Genomic DNA, 16,225 nt, shown 5'->3' with positions numbered 1-16,225 from the left:
TTAACATATGGCATAGAAACTAAACATTCAACAGGGTTTCCTGAAAACCCTCTGCTGTCTGATCATTTCCTGATAACATTTACATTTACAATAATTGATTACACAGCAGTGGAGAGTAGACTTTATCAAAGTAGATGTCTTTCTGAAAGTGCTGTAACTAAGTTTAAGAATATAATCCACCCACTGTTATCATCTTCAATGCCCTGTACCAACACAGAGCAGAGCAGCTATCTGAACGCTACTCCAACAGAGGTCGATTATCTTGTTAATAATTTTACCTCCTCACTACTTACGACTCTGGATACTGTAGCTCTTGTGAAAACTAAGGTCTCAAATCAGAAGTACCTGACTCCGTGGTATAATTCTCAAACACGTAGCCTCACGGTGTGTTCACACCGAACGCGATAGACGCGAGCGAAAATGCCCCAAACGCCCCTAATTTGACGCGTGCACATTCGCACCTCAACGCGTGTCCAAGAAAAATCCATCGCGCGTCAGAATTGCATATTTTGACGCGCGTGAACCGGAAATGTGGGAGGGATGTGGGAGGAAGTTGTGCCAGACAGTATCTTTGCTAGATGGCAGCTGTCGAGCTAGCGTTTGAAGAGAGAGTCTCCCTTCTCTATTTACTGTGGAGAGCAGAGCAGCGGCGTTAAGGACGTCCTCGCCGTACCTGGGTCCATCAGGTCCTCCAGAGGCGTGAGCAGTTTGGTGAGTTTCACCACTTGCTCGAGGAGCAGCGCCTGGATGACGGCCGATTTCAGCGATATCACCGTCTTTCACTCGCCCAGTTTGAGGACCTGCTGTCCCGCGTCGGTCCCAGAATCGCCCGCCTAGACACCAACTACAGGCGCTCAATCCCACCTGCAGAGCGCCTGTCCATCTGCCTGAGGTTAGTAAAAGTGTTTAATAAGGTAGTCCTTTATTGATACCTGTGCTAATATATGCTAAACTATCGTTTATACACTGCTAACATGGCTGTGGTATGCTATCAGTGAATGCCGTCGGTGTTTACTGATAGCAAACTGTGGTATGGAGACGACTGTTTATAATATTTCTAGTGATACTCGACAGTTCTCATCAAGTCCTGATTTAATTCAATTTATGCTGTTATCAGTGTTAGCAATGATAGCATGGCTGTGGTGTCTATCAATGTATGCTCTCGGTGTTTGCTGATATCAAACTGTGGTATGAGGACCACTGTTGGTAATCTTTGTAGTGATACTCCTTTTTTCTTTTTTATTTAGACCTGCTTTAATTCTGGTATAGTTGAATATTTGTATATAATCCCCGCAGCTGTCAGACTCTATAACAGGGGTCACCAGCCTTTCTTAAAACTGAGAGCTAGATAAAATTGTGAACAGTTTGGTTCATCTTTAGTTATATGGTTCTATCTAGCATATTCTATCTTGATATGCTATGTCTTATCACAGGTTAATTTTTCAAAAATATTAACAGTGATTTAAGCAAGGAAAGGGCTACATGTCAACATACAACTCTTTATTTCTATTAATGTCTTACTTCATTCCTACCTGATTGACATGTCTAGGAATTATGAGTGATTGGCTCACTGTAGTGGTAAAAGTTGCTACCAATCAAATTATGATATGGTAAAGTTAAAACAAAACACAACTGACTGTTTTATATTATATCTAATATATGTTATGTAATTATCCTTATAATTACAAAATGTTTTATGTAAGATTTATGTTTTGTAATTTAAATCTGACATCACAAAAGTATTTTGGAATTTGAATAATGTATTTTGTAACTGCAGTACACATAATACTAATTTTGAACAATTTTGTCCAGGTCCCTTGCCACCGGGGACTCCTTCAGGACCATCGCGTTCAGTTTCAGAGTCGGTGTGTCCACGGTGTGCCAGATCACCCCCCAGGTAGCGACGGCCATCTGGGACTGTCTAGTGGGCGACTTCATGGCTGTGCCTTCACCTGGAGACTGGCGGTCCATCACAGAGGGATTCCAGGAGCGCTGGAACTTCCCTCTCTGCTGTGGAGCTCTGGATGGGGAGCACGTCCAGACAAAGGCACCCCATATATCACATAGGAGACACACACATTGATATACACTAAATATTTATTCCATTTCTTTTTTTGTGGTGCCCAAATTTATGCACCTGCTTGATTTATCACATTTAACACAAATATCACTGTGTGTGTCTGCTGTATGATATATTTAACTGACATTTTTTATTGTAACAACCAACGATTTATACAGGAAAATAATGGCTATTAACAAGGTTGCCCAAACTTTTGCATCCCACTGTATTAGTATATTCTGTCATTAGTATAATATGAAATAAATTCTACATGTGTCAAGTCGTGTGCCAACATTTGCTGTGTAGTAGAACGGAGACATTAGTCATTATAAAAATTTATTTGAAATAATATTAAAATTCTCAAACAGAAAAACATTAAACATAAATATATAAAATATAAGTATTTACAGAGAGACAGGAATAAAAAGGACCCAGCTGCTCTCCAGAGCAGGAACAAGGCTGAGGAGGAAATGCTCCATTGGAGACTGGCGTGGCCTCTTCAGGGACACCAGGATGGCCAGCTCCACCACCGATGGACCGTCCTGGGACCCATCCCTCATCTGCCTCGGAGCTGTCCTCCTCTCTGGGCCTGTAAAACAGCACAAAACACAAAGAAATGAGAAGGCTGCTACTAGATTTTCATTTCAACACTGAAAAAAACCCAAAAAACAACAGGATATAATCAGATTGGTTGTAGATATTTAGTAAAGGTGATCACAAGGGAATCCCACCGAGTAAAAAGCTATCAGTGCTGCTGTACATCTGATGCTACAATTACATACCTGTGGGTGCTGCAGCAGGAGCTCAGGGACTGGGGAGCCAGGAGAAGCAACAGGGGATGCTCTGCTGCAGAATCAGTTGGTTCTATCAAGACAATATTAAATGTTAACAGGTTGAATACAATAATCATAGAGAAAGTATATACAGTGGTCCCTCATTTATTGCAGCAGGGGTTGTCAGAATAACTAGCCCCTCGCCACGCACTTTATACACTTTTTCCCCCACACACATGAACATTAGTCACAGTTCTCACAAGTTGTTTCTCAAAGTGCAAACCTTTGTAGATTGCAAAACGTAAAAGTATTATGCCGTGTTTTGTCTTCATCTGCCTGCCACTTTCGTGCGCCTTTTTCCCTCGCGGTGCAGGTGTCTATTTCCAAATGAGGGTCATAGTTATGGGTGTTTTTGTGCTGTTTTATCTATTGGATGTGATGGTTATCAAAACAAAACATGATAAATTTGACAAGCGCAGGAGACACAGCACGGAGGAGATTTGTCAATCAGGCTGCAGAATGCAATGCTGTACTGTGCAAAAAAATCAGCGAAAAAGCGAGGCAGTGACGGATGAGCGGGACCACTGTGTGCTGTTTATTAATAAACAAAATATATTCCTATATGACAACATGCATAAAAGCAGAACGGTATTTGTACATCAGTGGGAAAATAGCGGTGGCTTGCTAGCTTTTGTGCGGCTTCCCCGGGTCAGTGAAAAATGTAAAAAGAGAAATGAATGAACTTACCAGGTTGCCCGATCTCTTCACATTTCTTCCTCCAAGCTCGGTCCTTTATATTCCTGTCTCGGTACACAAAGCAGCTGGTGTTGTACAGCTCTGGGTTGTTTGCTACGGGGTTGATTAGCCTTCCCTCCATTAAAGAATGAAGGGCTTTGGCTGGATCTGCCCCTTTGACCTAGGTCACAGCCACGTCACCAGGCTCCTGATTGGTTGTCGCGGCGCGATTTGACGCTGGAGTTCAGATTTTCCAACTCGAGCGGCAGAGGCGAAACACGCGTATGCACAAAATGCAACACAAAAATTCACGCGCGTGGTTTTTGTTGGGTCTGTTCCCACAAACCCCGCTAATTCTAGAGACTTATTCATCATGAATGAAAACAAGACAGTCAGCGATCGATCGATTACTTGCGCAAGGGAGGCCTCGTCTATGTCCAGCATGGAAGTGACCCCGATGAGGGCCTCCTCTCGCTGGCTTTTATTGACAAACTTCAAACAATAGTTTACAAAACACCTCCCCTCGCAACCCCCTTTGGTTACAAAGACAAGGCACTGTATGTATATGCATGCAGGTGTGTGTGTGTGTGTGTGTCCTCCTGCTGACCAAAGGGTCGTAAACGCAGGAAGCTTACATCAAAGGAAGTAGATCTTCCAGATAGGATGTATCTGCTATAAAACCTCCCCCAACACAAAGTGGTTAGAGGTGCTCAGGATCAAAGGAATAGCTTTGATAATACTGCTTGAACTAAGACTGTACAAATTTAAGAAACACAATGGCAACATTCAACAATTAGACCTAACATTTCCCCCCTTTTTGTCATTGTATATACTTAAATTTCAACTTATGCACCCTTTGTTTGGACAGTGACAGTGTAGATTTCATTCATACACAACTCCTCTTCATTCACCTTCTATCGATGCAAAAGTTCACAGTTAATACATGTAAGCAGTTAACCTGCTTCTCATTGATCTCATACACAGTAAACTACATCCTATACGTAAGCAAATCAGTATCAACAGTCCAAAAACAGGAATTAATATTTTCAAAAGAAGATGCCACCAAGGACCAGACATTCACCAAGTTATCCAGCCTTGTGGTGCATCTACTCCTGTCGTGCAATTCATTATGTATTCCTGCAAGTAAACAACTGAATGTAACAGTCAAACAAGAAGAATCAACATTCTCAAAAATCATATGTCACTACAATACAACTGTATACAGACATAGACATTCAAACACATCAGTTGACTTTATTGTTTGTCCATGTGGCTCTCAGCTAACTTCAAAGCTGTAGCCTGGTCAACACCCTTCTTTATGACTCCTATCAACCCCCAAATCTTCTCACTGTAGGCATCCTGTGGGGGTTAGAGTCAACTGGTAAATTATCCGCATTTACAACTTCTCCTGTCATGTTGTCACCACAGGAAAACCTTTGTAAAGGAAATTGGATCAAGGTGTTTTGATCTTCTTGGCTCAAAACCTCAGCCAGCTTGATGTAGATGTAGATGATGTAGATGTAGACAAAGGGCTTCTCTGTTTGCATCCTTCTTGCAGAGGACACAAGAATAGGTGACGTTGCTCAGATTTCATGGTAAATCTCCAACTTGGACTAATCCATTGCCCTTCATACACATAGGCAACTGGCCTGTTTCCAGTTTATTTAGCTGTTCAATGTCCTGCAGCAAGTCAGATAGTTGGAGTCGGACTAGCAGGTCTGTCTTACCAGAGCAGTTCACCTTCCCAGCTACTGGTGAATCAACCGTCAGGTTCAGAAGTTGAAAAGTTGGCAGTGTTCCAAGTATGTTTACTCCTGGATGTGTTGCTACGGCAACCAAACAAACTGTCTCGCTCTCAGTGATGCTATATGGCCACAGTCCAGAAGAATGTGTAGACAGTGGCTTCACAAGCATAACCATTGGTCTCGTTCTTTATGTGAGCGGTTGTGTTCACAAACTGCCACCAATAGTTGGTTGAAAACCCCATGCAGGCACTGGGTGTGGTTTGCTCTGTCCCAGTGCGCTCCTGTCATCCCACTCTGGGTCCACAGGCACAAGAAGGCGCACAGCACATTCCCAGCCATCTGATGAGTACCTGTGGCTCAGTTGGTTTCTTCACCGGATTGAGACGAGGGGCCCTGGAGGCTTTCCCCCCCCTTTGTACCCGGTCTTCCTGCCACTTACTCCGAGCTGGCCTGGATGTGTGTCACCTTCTTGCAGTGCGCTTGATGTATCCAAGTGTCCTTTCAGCAATCTTCACTGCTGTGGTCGTCGTCAGCAGCACCCGATATGGACCTTCCCACCGTGGACTGGACCAGCACTTCCTCTCCATGGCCTTGTCCACATCCAATCTCCAGACTTCAGACTCTGCTCCTGTGGAGAACAGAATCATCTGGCAGATCATTTGTTCTCAAGACTTTTTTACTTTTAAACACTTTAAGCATCTAACCTGCTAATATGCTCTCTCTTCTGCTCTCCTATCATCACTACAGAAGACTAGAACTCTAAATGCTCTAACATATATAATCTCAAAGAATCAGACCATTCTCTGTTGGAGTAATCCTCATGTACATTCATATACATCTTAACTAATTCTACACAGTCTAACCATGTCCTGCGTGTCTCTTCCAAAGTCTTCCTAAGTTTTAACTTTACTGTTCCATTAGGTCTCTCTACCAACCCTGCACTTTGTGGGTGATATAAACAATTATGTTGTTAATGTTATCCCTAGATGTTGTGCCATTAATCTAATCACTTTATTTACAAATTGTGGACCATTATCACTATAAATGGTCTCGGGAATCCCATGTTCCAAATATTTGCAGCATATCATACATGACCTGCAAAATTTTTTTTAAGGGTATTTAATCTTAAAGTATAAACTACTCATTATCTCCCTCCTGTTGCGACATGGCAAAGCCCATGGCGCAAAATAGCAACAGTTGTATACCAATTCTAAGGCAGTATTGGTTTATCACACAGATAACAAACACCATCCTGCAAGCTCGCTCCTACTGTAAGTCACAACTGTTTCCCTGCAGTAGATGAGTGGCCCTGCATGTCTGCCAGTGCATCCCGCATAATAGCCAACGTCTGCTGGCGGTGCACTGCTAAAACGTTAACACCATGTTCTCCTAAAGTTGCCTCTTTCGCGATCTTATCTGCAAAAGCATTCTCTAATGCATCTGGATCTTTCCCTCACATGTGTGCTACACATTTACAAACGGCAATTCTACTGGGTAATAACACTGCCTCCAGCAGATTTTGCAAGAGTTTGGCATGTTCTACAGGTTTCCCTGTAGAGGCTGTCACACCTCAGCTCACCCACTGTACCACGAAGAAATGTAATGTAGCAAATGCATACTGGCTATCAGTGTATATCGTCACATCTTATTTCTCTGCAGAATTAGACACTTCCGTTAAAGCTAGCATCTCTGCTACTCAAGCAAATATAAAACATGCTAGTTGTCCTGCATAAATAACTTTCTCACTATCTACTACAGTAAACCCGTTTTAGTTTGTCCCTCTACTGTTGTAGAACTCAACCACCAACAAACCAAACCTTTCCCTCACCAAGTGGCACATCTGTTAAGTCATCCCTCGGCTTATACTCCTCTCTACGCGCTGTCTACACTCATGAGAAGTGCCCTCTTCTTTCGTTGGCAAAAGGTTTGACGGATTCAGAATTGTGCATCACTTTATGGTTATATGTGGTTGTGAGAGTAACAGTAACATTAAAGACAAGTGTCTTGTAGGTGACAGAAATGTAATTTTAGTCTGCAGTAGTAGACATCTACCTCGTGTGAAACTAACAATGTCAAAAGGTGAAATAAACTATTTCCTGAAACATTGTACAGCTTAGGCTGCTGCACATACTGATCTCACGCATGGAGGTAAAGCACAAGCAACTAGAGCTAATCTTTTAGGATAGTAAGTTACTGGCTTCACTTGTGGAAAAAAAAAAAAATGCTGTTAGTTATTTCACAGTCACCTGGCATTTATGCTGTTCACAGAACCACAAGTCCATCGCTGGACCTCCTCTGCGCTGTCACTTATGGAGCCTGGCACGCTCCCTCAAATCCTCATGATTCAACGTTGCTGAAGATTTTAAAGGCAGAGCACGTCGTACACCTTAGTTGTCTTCCTCAACGTCAACGTCGAAACTCTTTCATTTTATTTTAAGATTTTGCTGTGCAGAGTCTCCTCATGACGATCTCCTGGAAGCTCAGTAGCACAGCTCTCTGTGCTGAAGGCGATCTCTGATCCTCCTGAAGACTCTCTCCAGGCCTCAGCTCCCATCTTGTGGACGATCCTCTCAGTCACTTCTCTCGTCATGGCATCTCACGACATCTGCAAATTAAAATGACACTCCTCTTGCCACATGGCTTCCGCCATGTGTCAACTCCCCAATGAGACATGTACAAGAATGTTGCACATTCTCCCTAAAACAATCTCCAGGGTTTGTCCCTTGGAGCAGCTTCACTCCAACCTGTAACCCTGTGTAAAAACATTAGTCAGCAATTAAATGTTTAGCTTGTCTAACTCTCAGCTCCACCTGGAGCCTGTATCCTGGAAGACAAATCCGTTAAATCAAACTTCACATTTTCAACCGACTATAGATCAAAGGAATAATAAAGTATTCAGCATAAAAGACAAATATCATGTGCAGGTTTTCCCCAATCATTAAATCACTATTATTATCACAATTTGTCCCAAATCATGAATCATCCCAATTTATTCCACAATTTAATCGGTGACTTTCCTTAAGCAATGTCACTCCACTCATTTTATCACTATGAGCTCAGTAGTGGCCAGCTAATGAGCCCCATATTCAACTATTCTGTAACCACTGCACATTTGTTCAATTGTCACTTCTCTGTCTGTGCTGAATCCTTTACAAGCACTCTTAAAGAAAAACAAACATTAGCCAAACACAGTTCATCCTGGTTATCAGGTGTCGGCCATTCAGATTCCAGAGAAGCTGTGAAAAGTCATAAAGTTAACACTCGCTGTAGAAAAAGTAACAATAGTTTCATCACAGTATGTCTCAAACTGTATTCACTTCTCCCCTGTAACATTCATATTTTCTCCACAACACAGTGTAATTTCATCATCAACACACAGCCTGTAACCACAGTTTTCTTCACACAAAATCTCAGTAATCCTGTGGTAGAAAACACACATTAAGTTGTGTCCTGCTATAAATCACATGATCAAATCACATGATTAACCATCTGCTGTAAAAAGAAATGTTAATGTTAGCGCTGCGCAGGTGTATACACTCTTTCTCACAGTGATCTCTGTGAGCAACACAAAGTAGTTAATAACACACCCATGGTGAATTCACAGACACAGAAAATTTTAAACCAAAAGGTTAAATTTGCAGAGTTCACATAGTCATGTGACCCAAGTTTCCTCCTGTGGTCTCCTTCTGTTCCTGCAACAGAGACACACACAGAGATACATCCACACCTTTGTCAGGTGGGGGTTAACTTCACACAATGGTGTTAAGTCAGTCAGTCTTGTCAGCTTTTGTCAGTCAGGTAGTTAGTTCCCCATTTATTTTAAAATTCTCACTCATTCACACAGTCATCCATTCTTTCTTTTTGCTGATTGTGGAATTTCATCGTCGCATTTTCATTTTCACCCACAGCAAAATAACGTCATTTCAAAAGGAAAAAGAAAAACTCCAAATTGGATTCCCTCTCTGAATCCTTTTTGACAGGGACTTGTTTTCTGATTGTCCCAAATAAGTGGCTTTCTCCTGAGCTCATTTTAATTTTTTGGAGAAACTCACTTTTGCAACAGTTTTCTCGACGATGAGTCGTATAGCTCTTTTATTCTAATCGTGGATATCTGCTCAAACAGAGATCATCAACCGAAACCTTCAGTGCACCATGAAAGTAACAAAATAAAAAAGAAAGGAAAGCAAAGGAAAGAAAGGCCTTGTTTAAGTCATGACACGTGTTCTTCATGCCAGGGGGATAAATCGTAACAACCCATTTGGCAGGCTCAACTTGGTAACAAAAGACAAATCAACAGCCAGTTTAATCTCAAACATTCATCCAATCAGTCACACACACAACATACAGCATAACCCTGTTGTCTCATCACATAATAAGTTTCTTCTCATGTAACCAAAAAAATGTTTGCCGTGGTAAAACTTCTTCATACACCAGAAACTCACAATCAGCTCACTCAGTTAAAACCCCTCATCAGCATTCTGTTTTCCTCTATGATGCAGTCATCTCTCCTCCTATAATATTCAGTCCACTAGTCTATGTATCACTTTCATCTTACTAGTGACTTGGACAAGATGACAAACAGAATCTCATGCTTAAGATGCTGTCTGGTCTTCATGAGTATCATTTATTGTGTATATGCATGTAGGGTTAGTATGGTTGATGTATTTTCTGTATGTTTTTGTGTTCCTCTCATCACATTTCATTAATCTCATCACTGCTTAAAACCACACACATCTCTCTCTCTCTCTCTCTCTCTCTCTTTTAAACTATCCTTCTCTCATAAACAGAAAGTAGCATTATAGCTGTTTCAGGCTGAGAAACACCAAACACTCTTCGTGCTATCATTCACCACACAAATTATGTTATTTCTTTGTCCGCTGGGCAGGTGACCTGCAGAATCACGTCTGCCCCAGCTGGATGCCTTTTCACACACACCGTGACGTCAGACACACTCACACTCGCTTCTGCTTAGAGCACAATTTCACTTCATTCATCAACGATCCACACACCACGTGCTGCCCAATAAAACTTTGCAGTGTATTTCATCCTCTTTCAAGGCAGACTTAAACACCATATGGTTTTTTTTCTGTTGTATCAGGGATGGATATGTGGTTGCAACGTTTATGTTCACTTTCTTTCCTTTCTGTCTCCTCTCCTGCCTAGTCTGTTTTGGACTCAACGCTGCTCCTAATGCCTCTCCATACTCAGCCTTTAGTCTCTCCTCCACCTCTGCCTCTTACGCTCTTCTCTGGCTCTTTTTTTTCTGCTAACATTCTTGCTCTTTCTAATGCTTTTCCACGGTGTTGTTCCACAACTTAGCGACTGCTAACTGCAATTCCTTCCTCTGCTTAGCTGTCCCTGTTTTACCTGCTGCACTTAGAGTTATTCTTTCTACAAGCATTTTACACTGAACTTCCACTAATATCCCTTCAAATACACCAACAACCTACATACTGCATGCTGCCCGGTGAATATTTCTCCATAAATTTTACATCCCCTTCTAAGGCAGACTTACACATTTTATTCTCACACAAGACAACAATCAGCCACACTCACGCAGACCACGTCTGGCCCGCACACACACAACATAGGCCTATCGCTTGCGTCTACACGCACAGCTAGCGCGCTCTGTTGAAAACTCTCAAACGCCCCATATGGCGGAGAATTCAACCGTCGGACACTCTCCAAACGCCCCAAATGGCGGAGATTCCAACCTTCGGACACTCTCCAAACGCCCCAAATGGCGGAGATTCCGAACACTCCTCACGGCGGAGCTACCGAACCTAGGTTATCTCCACGCCCCACACGGCAGAGAAGCCTGCGTCTCTCTCACGCGGCTAGCGCGCTCCCGTACCTGCGATCAACGCAGGGTCACGTAGCCGCTCTCTAAGGCCTTCTGTACTTACTGTTCGTGTTGTTTCCGTTCATGGGAAGAGTCTCTGTATCCCGTCAATCGCCATCCATCCCGAGGGAGTTCAGACGCAAACTTCCCGGCCTGGTGACAAGCATCAAGGCACCAGGGCTTTCCGTCAATCATCCCAGACGTTGCGGTGGCGTCCTCTCCCTCTCCTCGCGATGGAGGCAATGTGTTGGGATCCGGCTCGAAGGACCAAATAAATGTTGGGTCTGTTCCCACAAACCCCGCTAATTCTAGAGACTTATTCATCATGAATGAAAACAAGACAGTCAGCGATCGATCGATTACTTGCGCAAGGGAGGCCTCGTCTATGTCCAGCATGGAAGTGACCCCGATGAGGGCCTCCTCTCGCTGGCTTTTATTGACAAACTTCAAACAATAGTTTACAAAACACCTCCCCTCGCAACCCCCTTTGGTTACAAAGACAAGGCACTGTATGTATATGCATGCAGGTGTGTGTGTGTGTGTGTCCTCCTGCTGACCAAAGGGTCGTAAACGCAGGAAGCTTACATCAAAGGAAGTAGATCTTCCAGATAGGATGTATCTGCTATAAAACCTCCCCCAACACAAAGTGGTTAGAGGTGCTCAGGATCAAAGGAATAGCTTTGATAATACTGCTTGAACTAAGACTGTACAAATTTAAGAAACACAATGGAAACATTCAACAATTAGACCTAACAGTTTTTTTCGCGAGTCAAACGCGCCCCACGCGCTACACTGACGCGCGTTTCAGGCGTTTTGGCATTTTCGCGACGCAAATCTGCCTCCGAATTTTCGCTTGACGCGCAATCGCGTGTCATCGCGCTCTTTCCATTGACTTTACACGTAAACCTGACGCTCTGGCCGCCTCTATCGCGTTCGGTGTGAACACACCGTAAAGCAGATAACTCGTAAGCTGGAGAGGAAATGGCGTGTCACAAATTTAGAGGATCATCATTTAGCCTGGAGAAATAGTTTGCTGCTTTATAAGAAAGCCCTCCGCAAAGCCAGAACATCTTACTATTCGTCACTGATTGAAGAAAATAAGAACAACCCCAGGTTTCTCTTCAGCACTGTAGCCAGGCTGACAAAAAGTCAGAGCTCTACTGAGCCAACAATCCCTTTAACATTAACTAGTAATGACTTCATGAACTTCTTCACAAATAAAATTTTTATCATTAGAGAAAAAATTACCAATAATCATCCCACAGATGTAATATTATCTACAGCTACTTTTAGTACCATCGATGTTAAGTTACTCTTTTTCTCCAATTGATCTTTCTGAGTTAACTTCAATAATTAATTCCTCCAAACCATCAACGTGTCTTTTAGACCCCATTCCTACAAAACTGCTCAAAGAAGTCCTGCCATTAATTAATTCTTCGATCTTAAATATGATCAACCTATCTCTAATAATCGGCTATGTACCACAGGCCTTCAAGGTGGTGTTAAGGTTCAATGTTGAGAGAGGAATCCAAAAATAACCACAGATCCAGGCGTGTGCAATTTAGACGGCATTTTAATGAATACACATGTGTGAGTTCAACAACCCAATCAGTATTGAACTGTCTTTACCATATTCAGACAACGGTTTTATAGGGTTAAGATAGTACAGCCCCCTTTTCTGTTGCTAGGCAGATTTAAACAAAGCATACGTCACTCCAAAACCACAATGACTCTTAACATAGTCTAAAACAGAACATCTTCTTCGGGTCGACGCCAAGCGCTTCCTGTCTCCATCCTGCCCAGGCTTATCTGCTTATCTCCTGGAACATCAGGTGCACTTCCTGTACAAAATGTCACTCATGCACAACTTTGCAGTCATAAACTCTTACCTACTAAATGAGTCTATCTGTGTGTGCGTACACGTGCGAGGGCGCGTGCATGCTGTGTACTGCGTACGTGTCATGACCTCTCACTATTTGTGTCTGTATGTGTGTCTCGCCCTTAAATGCTCTCACATCTCACCCGTTACACTTCTGACCTTTCACCAGAACAGAGGCTCATCCTTACATATAATAACCTAACTGGAACTATATATGTAATCTACTGAATAAATGTTTTAATCAAAAGCCTCTACTAAAAGCTTAAATCAAAGATAAATGCATAATAAACACCCTACTCTTTGGCTTGCACTCACTCTGCTTTCGGTTTCACTTCTGCAAAACCTGCAACTTCAAAAGCCTATAACTTCCTGTCTCATTTTGGTTTATAGATTCAACTCAACAGTTTAAAGTGGTTCTTACTGGACCTGTAATAAAGACTAATATGATACCAATATATTTGAACATTTGAATGCAATATCAATACCTCTTGTATCAATACTTCTTGTATACATATGCTTGCTATATGTTTATGATGCAACAGTAATGACAGTAATACCAATAATAACAAAATAATAAATCAAAATGACAAAACATACTACTTCCTTCTCCACAGTGGCTGTAGTTAAACCTTTAAATGGTAAATGGCCTGTATTTATATAGCGCCTTTATGGTCCCTAAGGACCCCAAAGCGCTTTACATATCCAGTCATTCACCCATTCACGCACACATTCACACACTGGTGATGGCAAGCTACGTTGTAGCCACAGCCACCCTGGGGCGCACTGACAGAGGCGAGGCTGCCGGACACTGGCGCCACCGGGCCCTCTGACCAGCGACACTTCTGTGACAGCTGCTCACTTCTAACCTTTACTTAAAAAGCCATCTCTAGACCCAGCTGTCTTAGCTAATTATAGGCCAATCTCCAACCTTCCTTTCATATCAAAAATCCTTGAAAGAGTTGTTGTCAAACAGCTAACAGATCATCTGCAGAGGAATGGCTTATTTGAAGAGTTTCAGTCAGGTTTCAAAGCTCATCACAGCACAGAAACAGCTTTAGTGAAGGTTACAAATTATCTTCTTATGGCCTCTGACAGTGGACTCATCTCTGTGCTTGTCCTGCTAGACCTCAGTGCTGCGTTCGATACTGTTGACCATAATATCCTATTAGAGCGATTAGAACATGCTGTAGGTATTACAGGTACTGCACTGCAGTGGTTTGTATCATATCTATCTAATAGACTCCAATTTGTTGAAGTAAATGGAGAGTCCTCTTCACCCACTAAGGTCAATTATGGTGTTCCACAGGGTTCAGTGCTAGGACCAATTCTATTTACATTATACATGCTTCCCCTAGTAGCATCATTAGAAGACATAGCATAAATTTTCACTGCTATGCAGATGACACCCAGCTCTATCTATCCATGAAGCCAGGTATCACAGACCAATTAGTTAAACTGCAGGAATGTCTTAAAGACATAAAGACCTGGATGGCCGCTAACTTTCTGCTTCTTAATTCAGATAAAACTGAGGTTATTGTACTCGGCCCTGAAAATCTTAGAAATATGGTATCTAAGCAGATTCTTACTCTGGATGGAATTACCTTGGCCTCCAGTAATGCCGTGAGGAACCTTGGAGTCATTTTTGACCAGGACATGTCTTTCAATGCACATATTAAACAAATATGTAAGACTGCTTTCTTCCATTTGCGCAACATCTCTAAAATTAGAAATATCCTGTCTCAGAGTGATGCTGAAAAACTAGTTCATGCATTTATTACTTCCAGGCTGGACTACTGTAATTCTTTATTATCAGGATGTCCTAAAAACTCGCTGAAAAGCCTTCAGCTGATCCAAAATGCTGCAGCAAGAGTACTGACAGGGACTAGAAAGAGAGAGCATATTTCTCCTGTTTTGGCTTCCCTTCATTGGCTTCCTGTTAAATCCAGAATTGAATTCAAAATCCTGCTCCTCACATACAAGGTCTTAAATAATCAGGCCCCATCTTATCTTAATGACCTTGTAGTACCATATCACCCTATTAGAGTACTTCGCTCTCGCTCTGCAAGCCTACTTGTTGTTCCTAGAGTATTTAAAAGTAGAATGGGAGGCAGAGCCTTCAGTTTTCAGGCCCCTCTTCTGTGGAACCAGCTTCCAGTTTGGATTCGGGAGATAGACACTATCTCTACTTTCAAGATTAGGCTTCAAACTTTCCTTTTTGCTAAAGCATATAGTTAGGGCTGGACCAGGTGACCCTGAATCCTCCCTTAGTTATGCTGCAATAGACATAGGCTGCCGGGGATTCCCATGATGCACTGAGTTTTTCCCTTCCAGTCACCTTTCTCACTCACTATGTGTTAATAGACCTCTCTCCATCGAATCATATCTGTTATTAATCTCTGTCTCTCTTCCACAGCATGTCTTTATCCTGTTTTCCTTCTTTCACCCCAACCGGTCGCAGCAGATGGCCGCTCCTCCCTGAGCCTGCTCTGCCGGTGGTTTCGTCCTGTTAAAAGGGAGTTTTTCCTTCCCACTGTCGCCAAAGTGCTTGCTCATAGGGGGTCATAGGATTGTTGGGTTTTTCTCTGTATTTATTATTGTGCTATCTACTGTACAATATAAAGCGCCTTGAGGCGACTTTTGTTGTGATTTGGCGCTATATAAATAAAATTGAATTGAAATCAGAAACCACAGAAGTTACAAATGGTAAATGGCCTGTATTTATATAGCGCTTTTTATGGTCCCTAAGGACCCCAAAGCTCTTTACATATCCGGTCATTCACCCATTCACGCACACATTCACACACTGGTGATGGCAAGCTACGTTGTAGCCACAGCCACCCTGGGCGCACTGACAGAGGCGAGGCTGCCGGACACTGGCGCCACCGGGCCCTCTGACTACCACCAGTAGGCAACGGGTGAAGTGTCTTGCCCAAGGACACAACGACCGAGACTGTCCAAGCTGGGGCTCGAACCGGTAACCTTCCGATTACAAGGCGAACTCCAAACTCTTGAGCCACGATCGCCCCTACAAGAAAATACAAAGATCATATTTTATAAGCACACACTGAAACAACAATATCATCAGTTGAACTTGCAATTTCGTAAAAGATTTTCTTCATTGATCAATATTTCTTCAATAATGTCATTTTAATTAAAACTCTCATTGCGTCACATCATTGTAATGTGATACTG

The sequence above is a fragment of the Oreochromis niloticus genome, linkage group LG3 (assembly GCF_001858045.2).
Source record: "Oreochromis niloticus isolate F11D_XX linkage group LG3, O_niloticus_UMD_NMBU, whole genome shotgun sequence".
In the NCBI taxonomy this organism is placed as follows: Eukaryota; Metazoa; Chordata; class Actinopteri; order Cichliformes; family Cichlidae; genus Oreochromis; species Oreochromis niloticus.
The sequence above is the reverse complement of the archived record's forward strand: the minus strand, read 5'-3'. Positions refer to the sequence as shown.